This window comes from Manis javanica, chromosome 13, assembly GCF_040802235.1.
Source record: "Manis javanica isolate MJ-LG chromosome 13, MJ_LKY, whole genome shotgun sequence".
Classification (NCBI taxonomy): domain Eukaryota; kingdom Metazoa; phylum Chordata; class Mammalia; order Pholidota; family Manidae; genus Manis; species Manis javanica.
The window spans coordinates 53,733,393-53,753,293 of record NC_133168.1 but is presented as its reverse complement, the minus strand read 5'-3'; positions in this window follow the sequence as shown (position 1 = coordinate 53,753,293).

The window sequence follows — 19,901 nt, the reverse complement described above, 5'->3', positions numbered from 1 at the left end:
TATTTTAATGACATTATGATGAGGTGTGGTTTGGGCGGTTATTATTTTATTTGACTGCTCCCACTTTGGGACCTGGTTGGGACCGGTTTGACCTGGTGGGGATAGGCAAGAAGTTATCTCCCTGCAAAGCCTTTGTTGTCTTCACGTGGGACCCCCTACCTGGGAAGTTTGAGCAGTTTGTGCAGTTTTTATCTTGAACCTTAACTTCCCTCTTCCCGCTGCTCATGTCTATCTTTCTGCCTAACAAGAAGAACAGAATATTCCTTAATGAAGCTAATTCACGCTAAGTACATAAAAAGAAAATCTAAGAAATTGTCTAACCATTGCTTTAGGTAGTCCTTGATTTGTTGTTGTCTTCAAAATGATGTATTTTCTGTGGGCCACCCACATGGCAATCAGAGTGACAGAATCATCATCATGTCTATACCAATCACACTGCCTTCCAATATGACTTTTGCTAGTCATTGTAAGAAGTTGTATTCAGAGCAATAATTCTGAAATAGTTCCAATCTCACAAAAGAAGATACAACCAAAATGCTACAATGCCAATAAATCTTCAAGGAAATATCAGAGCCTGTTCTACTGACATCTTCGTAAAGGGAATAAAAGTTGATGGTTCATAGTCTTACGGAGAAAAACATTCCAACAAGAAACATTAATGAAAATAGTGCAAAGAAAACTCAGCAATATATTACCTATATTAGCTATAAAGTGTATATTGTAATTACTGCCCCTCTAACTCCTACCACAACTTTTGTATAGGAAAATAAAAAACAATAAAGCGATTTAATTATTTAATGAGGTAAATGCATAAAATAATATAAAAAGTACTTACAGAAAAGCCTTTGACAAAAATCTATTTGAAAGCTTTAGAAATTGATTTCATGGCAGTATGTAAGAATGCAGGAAAGAGAAAGAGAAAATACCAATAATCTGTATCAATATGTGGAGAGGCTGAGACAGCATGTTGCATTTTCTTTCCCAGTATGCAAGAATCAAGTAAGTGGAATAATTTACCAATAATACATCTTGAAATTCAAGTTGCTGTCAAATCCAAAGAGATTCTTTCTATATTATTTGGATGAAAAGTTGAAAATTGAGGTGGTTATTTGTATGACTTAGCTACTAAACATTAAATATCTAGGACTGGATGCCTATGTAACAACTAAAATTCTACCAGTGTACTCACAGCCGAGGTGATTCTGAGGCTCTTTCTTCTGCTAATATGTGTATTCATGTTTTTTTATTTCTAGATGACTAAATATATAGAGAGGATCTATTTCCTACTTTTTAAGTAGAAGTAAAAAGGAACACAGGAATTCCTTATGGACACACAATTAGTGTTATCCTAGCTAGCTATCACCTTTATTTTCACTCAGCCAAATATTTTTAAATTGTAAGGAAATTATACCACAGACACAATCTGAAATGAGAACATTCCCACACAAATGGCTAAAAACTAAAGGCACAGGTGAAAAAAGTATATTTGTCTAAAGAATATTTCAATAAAATCAAGGACAAAGTTTAACAAGACTAAAGCCAAACTAACTTTTCTGGAAACAGGGAGGCCATTTAATTGATTTGGAGGACTATAATTGTATTCACTTGCTTTTATTTGGACCCATTCCTAAACCATTCTAGAGGGTAAATTTAACATTGTCAAGGAAAGATACCTCATCATCTCTTTTAGGAACCTGCTCAGAAATTACTTCCCATTCCAAGTAGTGGCCTATTAATGATAGTCTTTGAGCCTCCTTTGTGCTGAGAACTGCAGTGAGGATTATTGTGTCCAAGATACTGATTGTGACCTTAGAGTTGTAAGATAAATGCCTGAAACCCCTCACCTTTAGCCAAGTGAGAATGCACTTCTCCACCTGCTTTCTGGGTACAGGATCTTAGCCATAGTACAGAAAGTGGAAAAATATGCAGTTTTTTCTAGAGGGAATATTTAACACCACATTTCAGAACATGAAATAAGGGACTTAAAAGCCAGGTGTTTTTATATTTCTCCATTAGGTAAATACAAACTAATACTAGGACTGTGGTTGATAGATTTTCTGACATTCTCCACTGCATGTGAAACAGGTCTGAAAAAAATAAATTGGAAATGTTTCCTTCAACTGTATACCTGTACTGTTCAATTTGGTAGCCACTAGTCACATGTGGCTATTTAAATTTAAATTACTTATAACTTATAAAATTAAAAATTCAGTTCCTCGGTTGTAATAGCCGTATTTCAAATGCTCCACAGCTAGTTGCAGCCATATTGAATAGCAAAACGATAGAACATTTCTATCCTTGACAAAGATCTATTGGATAGTGCTGCTCTGTAGTGTAACTTATTATTTTTAATATCTTGTATTTGCATTAAGCAACCTCATCAACAAGTTGGTACACTATTTTATTTATATGTGATTCAAAGAGGTTAAATGACTTATCAAGGCGACAAGCTGCATGAGGACTTGCAACAATCTGAAATTCTCACCTAGTTTAAAGCAGGGTCATATGACTTCTGTCAAGTACCCTTGCACAGGAACTTCACAGGGATGCTCACTTAAAACAGACCACCAATAAGTTGGTTCCTCATCTCAGCCCCTGAAATAATCTAAATTCCCCACTTAGGGTTTTTCTTAAATGAGATATTTAGAGGTAAAGGGCAACTATCAAGTGGTTATATAAATCCATCACTTGCCACATGTGACAAAACCACAGTTAACATCATACACGACTGTGAAAAGCTGTAATTTTTCCCTCTAAAATCAAGAAAAGACAAGGATGTGCTTTCTTACCACTTAGTATTGGAAGTCTAGTCACAGCCAATTCAGGCAAGACAAATAAGTAAAAGATATCCAAATTGAAACAAGTAAAACTGTCACTATTAGTGGACATCAGGCAAGGGCAACAGAAGCAAAAAAAAAAAAAGAAAGAAAGAAAACAGGACTATATCAAATTAAAAAGTTTTTTCAAAGCAAGAGAAACAATCAACAAAATGAAAAAGCAACATACTGAGGAGACGATATTTGCAAAAGTTGTAACCAAGGAGGTGTTAATACCCAAAATATGTAAGGAATTCACACAACTCAGTAGCATAAAAACAAACAATCCAATTACAAAATGAGCAGAGGACTTGAGTACACGTCTCTCTGAAGGAATACAGATGGCCAACAGGCACGTAAAAGATGCTCAGCATCGCCATAATTAGGAAAATGCAAATCAAAACCACAATGAGATATCACCTCTCACCTGTCAGAATGGCTATTATCAAAAAGAAAAGAAATAAGAAGTGTTAGTTAATTTATATAATATTCTCACAATATTATATAACCATTGAAGACTAATTTTATGAATATTAATTTTTTATTGAGAAAATGAAGTGTGTATGAAGTGTGGGATGGGGTATAAGAGAAACATTTTCGTCATACATAGTATGAAATTAATGAAAACATCTAAAATTGAAAAGTCAAGAAAGAGAAGCATAAATATGTTATTTAAAAAAGTGGAGGGAAGTATCAAAAGCTATACAAGAGTTGAAAGTGGTGGCAACTCAAGAACAGACTAAGAGAAAGAGGGAGTGGGACTTCGAACTAGAATTTTTTTGTAATAAGCTCTTTTCCAAATATTTACACTCAAAGTTAAAATATGTAAATGTACTAAAATAGGATCTTAGGCTATTCTTCTTCAACTTGCCTTTTCTCTTACTATGCCTCAGGGTTCTTCTCCTATGAGTACACATAAGTCTACTTCTTTTTCTTCTATTTTCTTAAAGACTATACAATCATCTATTTTATTGCTGTAATGTAACTTGTTTAACCAAGCTTGCATTGATGTACATTTAGTTTAGAGTCGGATTTTTTTTTTGAGTTACAAATCCCTAATGGCAAATCTCTCATGGCATATTTTTGCTTGTATATGTATTAGATAAATTCCTAGCAGTGCATTTTTTAAAAACATTATTTGAAAGAGGCTTTGGTTTTGTTTTACATTTTGCATTTTTTAAGTAGACTTTTTATTTTAGATCAGTTTTTTAATAAAAATGTGATGGTGATACAGAAAGTTTCCATATACTCCATACCAATTTTCCCATTGCCTCCAAAATTTTTTCAGATTTACATTGCCATGAATAATATATGAAATGACTTGAGTATAATTATTATTATTAACATCTTATGTTAGCATGGTACATTTTACATTAATGAACCAATATTCGTTAATTATTACTAATGTGCAAACTTAATTCATATTTCTTTAGTTTTTAACTAATGTCTTTTTTTCTATTTTTCTATTCCAGGATATCATGTTAAATTTAGTTGTCATGCGTCCTTAGGCTTCTTTTGGCTACAAGTTTCCAGAATTTCCTTGTTTTTTATTTCATTGACAATTTTGAGAAACAATGGCTAGATATGTGGATAATGGCCTCAGGTGGGACTTTTCTGATATTTTTCTCTTAATTAGAATGGAGTTATGTGTGTTTGTAAGGAAGACCATAGAGATAAGTGGCATTTTACCACATCCTATGCACACTGCATATGATCAACATGACTTACCATTTCTGATGTTAACTTTGATCACTTGACTGGGGAACTATTTGTCAGATTTCTCTACTGTAAAAATTTTTCCACCCTTCTAACATTTCTTGCAGGGCAGGTCTGCTGGCAATGAATTATCTCGGTTTTTGTTTGTCCTTGTCCGTATTTCTTCCACACTTTTGAAGGATAATTTCACTGAATCTAGAATTCTAAGCATTTTGTCATTCTTGTCATTATTCAATACTTAAAACATTTCCATCTATTATACTTTTTGCTTTATTTTTGAGGGGAATCAACAGTAATTCTCATCCTTGTTCCTCTGTAGGTGAGGTGTTTTTTTTTTTTTGCTCTTCTTTCAATAATTTATCTTTGATTCTTCTGCAGTTTGAATATGATATTCTCAGGTATATTTTTTGGTATTTATCCTTCTTGGTGTTTTCTAAGCTTCCCTGATCTGTGGCTTGGTGTCACTCATTTTGGAAAATTGTCAGCCACTATTATTTCAAATATTTCTTCTGATCCATTCACTCTTTCCTCATCTCCTAGTATCCGAATTAAATGTATGTTACACTTTTTGAAATTATCCTACTGTTCTGAGACATTAAGTTCTGGGTTTTTTTTTTTCATTCCTTTCTTTGCATTTCAGTTTGGGGAATATTATTGATCTAATGTTAAGCTCATTGACTCTTTTTTCAACCCTTTCAAGTCTACTAATAGGCCTCTCAAGGGCATTCTTCATTTTCAGTGTTTTTAATCCTTTTAGCATTTAATTTTTACTCTTTCTGAGAGTTTATATCTCTCCATTTACACTACCCATGTCTTCCTGCATGTTATTTACTTTTTCCATATTCTATACTTTTCCATTATTAATCATATTTATTGTAAATTCCTTGTCAGATCATTTCAACATCCGTGTCATATCTAAATCTGCTTCCGATGTTTGCTTTGTCTCTCAAGATTGTGTTTTTTCTTGCATTTGGCTTGCCTTGCAATTTTTTTTTGAAAGCCAGACATACTACATAGGGTAATAGGAACTGAGGTAAATTGGTCTCTCCTGTGAGGTTTTATGTTAATTTGCTAGAGTTGAGCGATGTTTAATGTTTGAAGTAGCAATAGGTGCCAGTGACTGAATTCCTCTAGTTCCCTTGTGTTTTTGACTCCCCACTTGAGTCTTGCTTCCCCTGTACTCCCCTTCAGAGAGAGTTTGCACCATTCAGCTCTCAGTTTCAGGAGTTTCTCATGCTCCAGCTAGACCGCACTTTGTCTCCAACAATTGGTCAAAATTGCTATTTAAGTGTTCCTGACACTTTGGGTCTTCAGAGGCAGCTGCTCCTTATAGCAGATCTCAGCTATGACTTTTTGGCTTTCAGATATGGGGGTACCAATTTGTTCGATGACTTCAATTCTCTGATGAGCCCAAGACAAGTCATTGATTTTCAGGTGGTTCAGCTTTATCTTTTAAGAATGGGAGTGACCACTTTCAAGGTCCATACGTGTTGGAGCTGAAACTGGAAGTCTCCTAGCAGATGAGACACTTTGATAGATACTGGCAAATTGCCCTGCAAAATTTTTTCACCAATTTACATTGTCATGAATAATGTATGAAACAACTTGAATATAATTATTATTAGATATCTTGACACCTACATTTGCTGGTATTTCACCTTGAGACTATGAGACAAACCCTAAGAGAGTAGAAACTGGAGGAATTCTTAAAAATAACTTACTTCAAAATGCAAGGTATTTTTGTTATGTATTTATATAGCTTATTAAATTTTATTACAGTAGTGGTAGTTGTTGATTTTGATTTCCAAAGGAACTCATTACTTTAACTTAAAGAAGGGGAAAGTGGGGGTAGGGTGGATTGTATTCTAGGGCAAGTTTAGAATTCCCCTGGTTATATTCTGTCTTAGTTAAAACAATAGCCAAGAATACTGATTTTGCTAATAAATTGGTGGGTTTGCATGTATCTGCACTTAGACATATGAAATGTGTCAGAATTTTCCATGTTAGGAATTAAAATAGAAATTTCTGACCTTGGCTGGCTCCAGGAGGGAGAATAGCTCTGCTATTGTGTGCATACAGCTGACTTCTACACAGGAAGTAATCTTCAATAGTTTTAAACTATTTTCTTTCTTCTTTTTTTTAAAACAGAAATATTCTCCATTAGAATTTTTCTTAGTTTCTTTGATTATTATCAGGAAAGTGATGATGCTTTTTTCCTATCTCTCCTTTGGTGTAAAGATGATGAAGCAACAACGAGTAGATTTTTTTCCTTCATGCGAATGTTATTTTTCCATAAATGCTTTTTCTGTAAGTGGAAAATACACTTTAAAATCCAGTAAATGCTTTTTTAGTCAGCAAATGGCAAAACACTAGCAAACCAATTCTCTTTCTCTTGAACACAATCCTTCATTGTTTTATCTCATTGAAAATTTTATCCCCCAAATGGGTAATTTTTAGTGTGGGTAGAATAAATATAAAGAAAGTTATGATGCAAAAATAAAAAATTCAGTCAAATAATTTTGAATAATCAAGGCATCTTAACTCAAGCTTAATCTACTCCATAACTGAAAGAAGTAAATACTGTTTAAAATAGGCCATAATTATTGTTAAGAGCCCCAGTGTCATTTGTTCACTCACTGTGGCATAAATGTCTACTAATGGTAAACAAATTCTATATTCTAAGGAATGTCAAAGGTTCTCCATCTTTATAAACAATAAGTTATGGAAAGGAAATGAAATATGAAGCAAAGCCAGCACTCTTATTTCAGCTTTGTTTTGTTAAGCTCTGTGCTTACAAGATATTGTCAGCCACAATGAAATGTGACTTTACTAAATGTTATCATTTAATGACAGAGAGAATGAAAAAACAAAACAAGTCAAACTTGATGCTGAGGTTGGGACAAACTGAAGAAGTTATTTCCACATTTACATGATACTATTGTTATAAGCAGTGTTGAAAACTGTCCAATATTCAAGTTTTTTAAATAATTCAGGTTCAACCCCCACCCCTCTGACCATAGAAGTATATCTAATTTTTAGTGTAAAATGTCATCCAACAAAAATTAAAACTTTTGTCTGGATACTGAGCTGATTCTTTTAGATACCTACCATCTTTTATAAAAACAATTTCAGGACCTAAGGATTTGAAGTAGATATGAATTATGTTTTTTTAAAGGAGGTTATACAACCAATAAAAGTAAGAGTTTAATTCCCAAAATGAAAGCTTACTATATGAACATGAGGCTTTTCACTCCCAAATCCCTCTGCTTCTGTTTTAACAGAGTTTCTGAGTGGGAGAATGTACTGAAATCGCCCACTTTACAGCTCACTTTCTAAACCAGCAGCCTGGGATTAGAAGGATTTTATCCATGTACAGATAGGCAACAATAGTTAAAATATCTTCTAGTCTCAGTCACCAGGAATTATTTTTGTTCTATTATTTTTCCCCCAGCCAAAAAGAAGCTTTCCAAAATGTTCTCATGCTTCTAAATGTAATGCTTCCATATTTGTTTATCTCATTAAATCTGGGCACCTATACTTGATGTCTTCTCTTTTTTATTGGTTTGAATAGAAAACATAATTCCAGAGAAGGCTCTTGATCCTAAAAATTTAAAAACGTTTTTATCATGAGAGAAACAATACCGGGAATGATGGTGACATTTATACAAACAGTCCTGCCAAATGAACACTAGCACTGTAAGTGTGAGAACATGGGATATAGTAGGCACTCAGTAAACGTTACCTTACCAAAAAGGTTGAACAAATACCATTGTAAGCTCACTGCAACTGGAAAAAAACTGAATAGAGCATCCATATCTTGTGTAAAGGGATTCCTTGGAAATGTGGTAATGAGTTTTAGGTCAGTCAATATGTATCTTAGAACTCATGTGTTGAGTGTACACCTTTCTGGATTCAAGCCACAGATGAGAGGGCATAGAACAGTAGCTGAGTGTGATTCTGATAGGTGGGCCTAAGCATAATCCATTAGCTCAAGGGGTCAGATAAATTTGTGGTATTCTTAACACCAGTCATTATTAATGAATATAAATATTAAAGCCGGGTTGCATCCCAGGAAGAATTTTTGCCACTCAAGCAAGGTCCTAAGACTTTCATCAAGTAGGGTCCCAAAACAAGTGATCTATTTTCTGAAGCTGTTCCTTACAGGCTGGCCAACTTAATAAAACAGACCTTTCAGAATCTTCCCTTCTAGAATCATGGAGATGCGGCCTTTTGGCTACCCATCAAGAAAAACACCTACAAAATCAATAATTATTTTCTAGCCAATTAATTTTGAGTGAATTCACATTTCCATAGCCAAGTATGACTTGTAATTTAAAAGATCTGTGCTAAGTGATGTAAGCATTCCTCAAGATATGTTAGGCTTAGTGCTCCAGTTCTGCCCTTCTTGAGTTCCTGTAGTTGTGTGATATAGGGAGGTAGGGTCAAAGAAGATTAGTCATTTTTTCAGTGATAGTTCATTCCTTATCCTTTGTTGTTCATGGCTTCCCATCAGTGCTCTGACCAGTCCTTGACATTTATTTCTCTGGATCAGCAGATGACAAGAAATGAAATTAAACAGTAAGTCATAAATTGAGTCTTTGTTAAAAGCTTGGTGGAAATTATGATAGAAAAGTTACAGCTTTCTGAAATAAAGCTTGTGAATGATTCATGGTTTTCAATAATCTATTCTTTCCTTTTTTCTTCTTTGCCGCTGATTATCAAGATTTGGTTATAAATAACTCTCCAGATGCAGAGGCTGGAACTGCCAATCAGCGTTCTCTGCAGTGTCTTTTATGAGTTCTTGGATGAGTGCCTTCCCATTTTCCCTGCTAAGGAAATGTGTCCAGCATTCTTTATGCTGGGCACCTCAATATTAATTCTTTTTCCTCAGGCCAGTCTAGTTTAATATGTAGACAGTCTTAGCTGCTAGTTGACATATACAGAACGCTATATAGGCTATTAATATTATCACCAAGAAATATCTTTAAAGTGAGGCACATTCCAATGCAGCATTCCTCAGAATGGTGCGATTGCAATTCAGAAGAGGCAAAAGAAGCCATCTTTACATACCTCTTTCATTTCCTGTGGAAAGCCCTATGGTGTCCCAGTATCTTACCCTATACTTAAGAATCCGAGGGGAACATTTAGCCCATTGCCTCTTGCACTGTTCCTTCACTCTTGCTTCCTGGTTGACAGGGGGGCCTTTTGGGCTTGAACTTCCCCTACCCCAAATGAAAAATAGACACTATTTTTCTAGCTGCGTGGGTCACCATTGCACGGTCTTGAGTAAGCAAGGTTAAAATGGGTGAGAGTCTTTAAGATGTTAGGTCAAATCATTTCAAACCTCATCTCTAATTTAGTAAAACGTTTTTGACTCAGGCTGCTATCTTCAGGGGTGTTTCCCTGCAGTTGGTTAGTCTTAGTCCTACTGCTTAGTTTATACAATGTTGGGTTATAAATTGCTCTATTGGTAGTCTTAGACTTTGTTTCTATGAGGCTAGGGTTGCACATTGGGGGAGACTTTGCTGATCCCAAAAGGTTTTCTGAAATAGTTTTGTGGTCAAAATAAAAAATAATTATTGGGAAGGAGCAGTTCCTCTAAGCAATAGCTAAGAGGTAGGTAGAAGTGTTAGTCCATTGCTTCTGGGGCTGCTTTCATAGATAAGCAGACTTTGTGGTAATACAGATGTTCAGGAGGGCCTTGGGCTCGGTTTAATCCTCTGCTATTGCCATCTTAAGATTCTTAATAATTTTATCCTTGAACTCATGTTTTTTAAGTAAGGGCTTCTAAGGCAATGAAACTTCTGTGCAAGCAGAGAAGATAGAGATGATATGCATGGTTGCTGTGATTGATTCCTTGTTGCCCCATTCTCATATCGGGTTCACAAGGACTCCTGAGCTCAGCAGTCAGGTGGACCCATGATGTGTACCAGTTCACTGAGACTGAAGGCAAAGAAAAGGCAAATGTGTGAGGTCTGTGACTCAGTAAGGGGGAGGGACAGTCCTGCAACCCTGAATAGTCATGCTTTCCTTTTGAATAAGAACTTGTTCCAAATGCAGGTGGAAGACAATGGAGTTCTAAGAAACTCAAATAACCATGGAACTCTTACCATATCCTTTTTACTCATGTTACTTCCTTGAATTAGCCAATCACATATGCTAGAAAGTATGACATAAAGGAAAGAGAATCATAGAGAGATCCATATTTTTCCTTTTAGTCCTTCCTTACTTATCTGTAGGTTGAAGGTACAGAGTGTTAATAGAATGTAGGTGTATTGAGAGATGAAATAAAAATGGTTGAATCAGTATTCTGCAACATTTCCACTCCTCTGGTAAGAACAAAACACATGTGCCTGTATGACCTACAAAATACGAATTATATAATTTGATGATTCTCCATATGAATAAATGCTTTTAATATTTGTATTTAAGACTGGCATGCACATTAAAAAGAATGATAAAATTCATGCTAATAACTTAAAATTTTATCTTTTCTAATTTACAATGGCATTAAATAAACAATTTACAAACACCATGACAGGTCAAGAAACAGACTGGAAGAAAGGAAAAAGCTTCTTATTTTAGCACCTCTGACAGCAGATTGTTTTTTTGCTTTTTGAGTAAGAGGTTCAGCATTTTCATTTTTTTCTGGGTCCTGCAAATCACATAGTTGGCCCAGTTTGCTCCAGAGCTCTCTGATTCTTGACCTCGCTAAGTCATTAAGAGATGGGGTTTGGGAAGAAGCCTGGAAGGGGAGGTGGGACAGTGGGGAGCCACTCAAGCCTCCTTCCTCCTGAGGTCCTGGGGATGCTCCTCTTTATTGCTTCAATGAAGGTCTTTCTTGCCTTATCTGAAATTGTTTTAATAATAGTAGTTTCTATTAGTTTCTCAACTAAAGAATGGTCCCCATATTCCTCCTCATTTCAGATTTTCTACCTATACTTATATCATCTTTGCTGTCGCTACTCCCTATACAGCAAGTTCAATAGCTTATAGTCAGTCATCTGCCTTCAAAACTATTTCTTTTTCATTCCATTTTTACTCCCATAATTTGAGGTCACTAAAAATATTTTACACATATCCTGCAGTTTGATCCTCTCTGTTTCCCTTTTTTGTTGTGTTTTGATTTCTTTCTCATTTATCCTTAGGTACACACAGTTGCAGTTAGGACGCGGGCCTTTGTAGATGTCCTGTTGGTTGCTTCTAAGGAAAAAAAAAAAGTTACATTGCTTATGCTCTTTAAAGTTCTCCTAAGAGGCCAAAACCAACTGACCAAGATAATATTTTACCTCCTCCTTCAATTCCAGGTGCCTCTCATCACCTTTAAGCAAATCTTTTGATCTTAGCATAACCTCAGCCTTGCCTTTTCAGTTTCTTTGATACCTAAACACTAATTCTGGGACTCTTTGTATCGGAAACTGTTAAGACCTAAATCCTGTTCTGATTTCTTTTATCTATATCCAAACAGAAACTTTAAAATCTCAAAACGGTCTTCATGCCTGGTGCCTATAGATGTGTCCCACCCCGTTTCTGCCTCACTCTCCATCTTTCAGAAAGGCCAAGTCACTTGCAGTTCTGCCAGTGAACCCTGTGTTTCCGGTCCTCTTACTTTTCTCAGGTTGGTCATTCTGTCTAGAATCCTCTTCCCTATCTTCTTCACCTCGATTATTACTTGTCAAGCTTTAAGTATCATCTAGGGCAATACCTCCTCTAGAAACCTTTCCTGTTTCTTGACAAAGTGAGTGAGGGCCCCACTTATCAGTTTAGCACATGCTGTGTGATACCAAAATCATCAGCTTATACAATTGCCTCTAGATCACATGGTGATGTCCTGGAGGACAGGGATGTGTCTTTTAATTTTCTGCGAGCTATACAGTCCTGGCTACCCAGTGGGTCGTCAACATGTGTATGTAGCCTGAATTAGATGTGTTCTAACCTAGTGTGTGGTATCTCTTCTGGGTATTATTTATGTGGTACTAACCTACAGAACGTCAATATATGTATAGAAATTATATGCACAGTATTATTCTCTTAGGATTTTGGAAGTCTTAGAATATTATAATTACAACGAATCCCAGGATATTCCATTCAATGCAGGAATCTCCTTTCCAAAATTTTGGCCACTGGTTATCTATTTAATATTTTATTTATTTATTTGTTTGTTTGTTTATAACCAGGGTTGGGGGAAAGGACTGACTGAGGAAGAGATAGCTCCAGATATTCTTTCTACCCAAAGCCAACTGCTAATATAAATCCTCTTTTTCACAAGCCTATTATAATCAGGAATGAGCTACTCAAGTCAGAGATAGGGGAAAGATCACCAGAAACTTTTGCTATACCTACTTGGGTAAATCCTTTTCCAAGAATGTCCCAAAGAGGACTCCACAATACTGCCAGGTAGTCAAAAGTTATATTAGCTCAGCAAAAGATAAACCACCTAGAAACCAGTTTGGGGTCTTCTTTGGAGGGCTGAGATAGGATTTTGATTTCTTGGTACTTTTTCAATTCTTTCCTTCTTGGGAAAGAACTGCCCAGTTTGTCATTTTTGTCAGTGTCCTGCGTCACTTGCAAGATTGACATCTGTTCTTTTTAGACGAGAACAAGTGCCCTGCATTCCAAGAAGCAACTTCCAGGTTTTTCAGTTTTTCAGTAGCAGCATCTCCTTGCATACCTGTCACATCTACCTTCGTATTAACACACAGACATGTAGGACTTTAGCCCTGTGGTGGTGATGAAAACCAACTTTGGTGATCAAATTGGAAATGGGCCACTTGTCCACATGTCTAGGGGACCCACGAGACCTCACCCATGAGTTTTTCCTCATGTTCTGCTGCCAGCTCTTTATGAGGTTCAAGGATCTGTAACCTTGTTTTGTCTCTCTGCTGATCCCTATACCCCTGAAATAAATGATGCTTACCCAACTTTGCCAGCTCATTTTGAGAGTCAAAGGAAAAAAATATAGGCAGAATTAAAAGTGCCATGAATAAATATCATGTTCACTCTCCTATCTGTATTGAGCATTAATTGTTTATCTTCCTTTGCATTATAAGCAGGTGGCTGGGATGGAGTGCCGCAGAGAAGGAAAGGCCATGGTAGACAGGAGGAGGTGTCAAGCAAGAAGAAAGGACAACTAAACAGTGGGGAGTCCTCTATCCATGTACTGGTTTAGACCTTTTCTTAATAAGAGAGGCTTTTTCTTGGATTCAGAATGGTTTTCTCTGAAATGAAGGTGAATTACTAAATGCTGAAACTAGGATAATGGGATGGAGAGACTTCTCACCAATGATTCGATGCTGTGGATTACTTCTTCCTCCCCATTTTTGTCCTGTAAGAGTCAAAATTGCCCCATAATTGATAATGGGGCCCAACTTGCTTCTGGGAAGGTTCTATGCAGGCCCATAGTAAGTGCTACCATTTGCAGCCTGTGGCATTGTGCCCACTGTAATAACTAAGGCACAAATACCTCCTGCTCCTTAAGTCCCCAAGTGTGCATACGCTGCCCACGGGTCATCAGGGCCCATTTGTGTTCCTCCCCTAGAACGTAGCTAGTGCTTCATCAGTGAGCCAGGATGACAGAGGCTTTGATTGTTTTTATATTTTATTTTTAATGTTCCTTCTGGGCTCCAGACTCACTGGAGACATCCTGACATGGAATGCTTTGACCAGCACAATGTGATGCCCTTTACCTAGTAAAAGAGTAAGCCTCATAAAGGTGCTGCCTTCCCCCAGCACAAACAACGGAAATGCATCAGGAGAGCTCAGCTGCAGACAGAAAGCACATCGTGAAGGAGCCACCACGGGATTCCTCAGATGAAAGCCAATTTCAATGAACATTGTGTTTCAAAGCCTGCTTCCTTTTGCTCTATAAGAGCTGCAGAAGGAACATCCCACTTGCGTCTGCTGACACAAAAGAATGCTGTGGCTGGGAGATCTTATCAAGCCTTCCTGTGCCGCAGTAACAGAGCTCCAGTTGTGTCTTGTAAGAATTGCTCATTGTTTCATGGGGACGACTGACTCCTTTGGGTGGGATCTGATGGCATCTCGTGGAGTGGAGGTAGGTGGTGCTCCGAGGTCAGCCAGCCACATGACCCGGATTGCTGGCTTCGGGGAAGTCAGGGAGAGGAGCACGCTTCACCCAGGTCTGCTGAATAACTAAACATTAAACTAGTAAAATATGCATATGCTGTTTACTTACTAGTATCTTCAATTGTACAAGTTAAGAACAAAAAATAGAAGTGACAGTCAGGGTTTCTATTAGCATAAGCTGTTTCTTCTGTTTTAATCAAGTCACCTAAAGCTGTTTGATTCTGATAAAATTGAAAAAAATGAAGAATTTTTTTCAAAGCAGAAATTTAATGATTTAAAACCATCATTGGGGAATTTAGATTCCAATAAGTAAATATTTTAGCATTTATGAAATAAATCTCAAAAATAAATATTTGATTTATGAAGATGAACCACAGGTTTCATATCATCACATTTATAATGAAAAATGGTGAGTAATGTTGGATTAAATAAATTTGGCATTTCTAGAAATGTCTCCTTTGTTTAGAAAATTAATGGCTTCCCAGTTCAGGCCCTTTCAAACAGGGAAAATTGATGGCTACCTGTCTAGCTACATGAAGAGTAGAATAAAAATTTCTTCTCTTTCCTCTTCCTTTTTCTAAAGGCTTGCTTCAGTAATTAGTATGCATAAGAAATATATGTAATATGGTACATATATACATGTTATAGTGATATTTGTAAGACGTATATGTAAGAGATGCCAAGGAAAAAGGGTGACCATAGGTTTTCTTAAAGGAACAATGCTTGAAATTAACATTTTAATTCCCCCTCTTGTATCTCCCTGTAGTACTTTCTGAAATACCCTTTGACCTAAATGTACTCATACTCAGTTACTTCAACAAAAAAACAATTATTCTCCTCTTACTCTGTATAAGATTCTGAGGATCGAGATATCACCAAAACACCATCTCTGTCCTTAATACATTTCTTACTGAAGATATCCAATGTTGTAATTAGTTATGTATGAATCTGTTTTCCTTCAGTGAATTGTGAGCATCTTGAATAAAGAAGCTGGATAACATTCCTCTTCCTGTCTCCATGGCCGAGCTCAATGTCTTGCACAAGTTAGGGTTCAGTAAATACTTATCAATGGACGGATGGGTAAGTGCATGGCTGGCTATGCGGTAGTGCCCACAGTTACAAAGGGGAAATTGATTCAGGTTGTCTACATGGTTCTTGGCATGACCACATCGTTTAATCCTCCAGACCTTTACTCTACCATCCCTTAATGCATAGAAAGAAGAGATTTTTTAAGATCACACAGTACAACTCTTCCTGTTTACCACTGAAGGAATGAAACTCAGAGAGAATCAGATCGATTTGCAGTCCCACAGCTAATAATTAAGTGCCAGATCCAGGGCACTTATATTCAGATCTCTTGGTTTTCAGTCAAATGCCCAATACATTATGTTGCTTTCTGTGTGACTCATATTTGGAGGCTTTGAGGGACCCTGTGGAGCAATCTGTCACTCCTGGCTTATCTGAGCAACATGAGAGAAAACTAGGCCAGAGAAAAACTGGGTGGAAGGATCCCGTCTGGGGCTGCTCCGCTCTTGTGGATACGGTGCTGAAGAAAGGTAAGTCCAAGAATGGCACATCTTTATTCAGGCTGAGGTCATTCCATGTTTCTCTCAGAAGATGCCACACTCAAAATGTAGCAGGTGGTGTCTCATTTCCTCTCTAGTCCCCTAGTAATCTTTGGAGGTGGCACAGGACAGTCCTGCTCCACTGGCTAAGATTTCTGCATTACACCGTGTCCAGCTTTTCAACGCCCTTTACAAACAAGCTGGGCTTCTCCTCTTACGGTGAGGCTGATGCAGTGCTGCTGCCTCTAGCCCACTTGCTCTGAGGAAATGCTCCCGACATATCACCTCAGCTTGTCTGGATTTGTGTTTCTCTGAATTATGCCCAGTCACACCGCATGTCAATGCTTGTGACCGAACTATACTTAAACAAAACATTTGCAGTAAGAATTTAACTTTTTATATTAAACTGTCTTAGAATGAAAACATAACAACATAAATAACTCTCAAAATAATTATGTTGACTGAAATAAGGCAGACAAGAAAGAGCGCACTCTGTATGATACCATTTATATAAAACTCTAAAAAATGCAAACTAATCCAGAATAAGAGAAGGCACATCAGTGGTTGCCTGGGGAGATGGGAAAAGAGAGTCAAGGAGACCAGCAGAGGGGCTGGAAAGAGGAAGAAGTGAGCTTTGGACGGCGATGAACATTTTCACTCTCTTGATTAGAGTGATGGTTTTGTGGGTGAATGTTTATGTGAAAACTTATGAAATTGTACAATTTAAATATGTGCAGTTTATTGTAATGTCAACTCTACCTCAATTAAGCTGAGGTTTTTTTTAAAGAATATAACTTTTTAAAACTTGACCAAAACATGGTATTAGTTAGGATTCAGTCACAGAAGCAGAAACACTAGGATGTGTATGTAGAGAAGAGTTAAAGGGATTTGACCTTTCACAATTGTGGGGTGTGGTTAAGTCACATCCATAAGGTTGTTGTCCCCACATCTGATGCTAGAGCTTCAAGTCCCAGGACAAACTGTCAGGAAAGGAAGATGGATGTAAAATGTGGACAGCGAGATCAAGCTGGAACCTAGAGGTACAGCTGTCACTCAGGAGAACAGGGTGAAACTTGTATCACTGCTAAATGACTCTGATCTTGTTCGCATGGATGTTCTGCAAAAGCTAAGCACACATACCTGACTCAGGAGGCTCCAGGTGACAGGCCCAGCTGCTGCTTCAGGTAGGAGGTGAGACGGCAGAGAATAAACAACATGTATGAGCTATGAAATGGCTGCTGCTTCACTTCTCCTTCCAAATTTTGCACAAGAATGTCTCCTCTGGCTCACTCTAACCAGAAATACACAGGGGAAGGGATTCTGGCGACTGTAGTTCTACAGCCTACACAAGTCCATTCCTTGACAACTTGGCACTCATACACATCTATTTAAATCGCACTTTATCTCCAAATATAAGCAGTAACAGAGTCATATCTCCACCTAACATGATACATCTATCCCAAGTACAGTCTAAAACACCTTAACCTTTCCCCCAGAAGAGCATCCAAGGTTCTTTTTTTGACTTCGGGTGGTGTTCATTCATAGTGTGATTCTAGCTAATTCACACTTCCCCTTTGCCAACCTATAACCTACATATGGAGATATTAAGTTAACTATTATTAATACATCTTATATCAGGCTGATAAGGGTATGAGAAAGAGGACAAATACCAAAAAATATTGGTCAAATATATATATATATATATATATATATATATATATATGCATGTATATGTATATGGAAATTACATGCATGTATATATGTAGATGGGAATTACTGGTTATGTGATCATAGCTGGTGTTCGAAAAACTACTTCCTTCCACTACCTATTCCATATTCCCTTTGTCTTCAACAAACACTTCAGCAAGCTGTGGATCCTTACTTGGCGTGGTGAACCAAATCTTCGTTCCTGAAGGTCTGGGCTCTCAACAGTCCTGTTAACTGAGTTGATGTAGCTTAATCACAGGATAGAAGAACACCAAGAGGGGATTTAGAAGACCTTTAACACTGGAGACATGCTTCCCTTTAGTTCTGTGAAGAAAAAGCCCAGGTTCAATCACTCCCTTCTTTGCCTGTAATTTATTGGCATGAGTCAAAGTGTCCAGGGGCTTTCGGGTTCAGTAGACTCATCGCTGGGTCCCCTGGTGGAGGCATTCTTCCCTTTGCAACTAAGACCTCTGGACCAGCAGAGACTAATGTCCTAGGGATGGGAAGCAAAAGTTTAGTGGATCACGAGGGATAATAGTGAAAGGAGTCTTCCCATAACTACCCCCTGTTCCTGATCTATGGATTCAGATCCAGGCTATGGGAAAAACAGAAATATTTGTTGGATGATGATTTGGAGCATATTTTGCATCCTAGACAACTAACCAAAACTGAGTCTTCAAAAGGCCATTCTGTCATTCTCCCAAGCCAGCTGCTGCAGGGTGATGGGGAAGATGGCAGGACCAATAAATTGCATGAGCCAGTTGCTGCACCTCATTTGCTGTGAAATAAATTCCTTGCTCAGAAGCAATGCTATGTGAAATAACATGATAGTTAATAAGTCATTCTGGACATGGTTTGGGTGGTAATTTTGGTGAAAGTGCTGTGTGCAGGGAAGGGAAAATTATATCCAGAGTAGGTACTTATTCCAGTAAGAACAAAACACTACCCTGTCATAAGGGAAGCCATTTGATCTAATATAATCAACCTGTCAATAGGAGGCTAGCTGGTAGCTGGGAATGGTGTAAGGGACTCAGGGTTGATCTATTCAGTGAGCAGATTGGGTACTCTGCTGTGGCCATAGCAAGATGGGCCTTGATAATTAGAAGTCTATGTTGCTGTGTCCATGCATAATTTCCATCTCTGCCACAATGGCCACATTATTCATCAGCCAATTAGGCAATGATAGTTAGGAGTTGCTCAGGAAGCAGGCTGCCTGAAGTCCACAGAATGACTTATCCTATCCATCTGACTATTAAAATCCTCCTCTGTTGAATTCACCCTTTAGTGAGCCTTCATATAGTTACAAATATCTTCACACATCAAGCCCATTTGGCAAGGTCTACCAACCCAGCTCTTCTCCTGATCTCTTTCTCACCAATTTTTCAATCATGTTCCTCCCAAATCTCTGATGTTCCAGCTAAATATTAGCCATCCCATGAATTAAAGTATAATTCTATTTCTAGACATTTCTCCTTCCAAGCAAAATGGACAACCAGGTGCATTGCTCAAAGTTCTGTACCCTGGGGGTATTTCCCTTTTGCACGTCCTTCAGGGTGATCCCAACATAGCGCTACTGTGCTTCAGCTGTCTGTTTTGTTTTCAGCTGTCCACTTTTGGGTGGCATCTGCTTATTGTGCAGAACCATATACATAGGCCTGAATTTTTCCTTATTCCACCACCTGGTCATAGGAAACTCCCCAAGAGACCATAGGTTCAGGTCAAGAGAATGAAGACAATATATTGGGAGTAGAGACCCTGGTCATAATGGGTCACTTGCTCATGAAACATACTTGTACCTTCAGGTTCTGCTCAAGTCCAATCTCATATATACCACTCCCATTTCAGAATGAGATACTTCTGTGCATGTTCAACTTTATGGCTCAGTGGGTCAGACAATACCTAGAAATAGACAGTTCAGGTCACATGGTAATGTGTTGACTCATGGCATTCAATTTCTACTAAGACCTGGTAGCCAAAAAAAAAGCTATTTCTTTAAAGAAGACTAGTTATC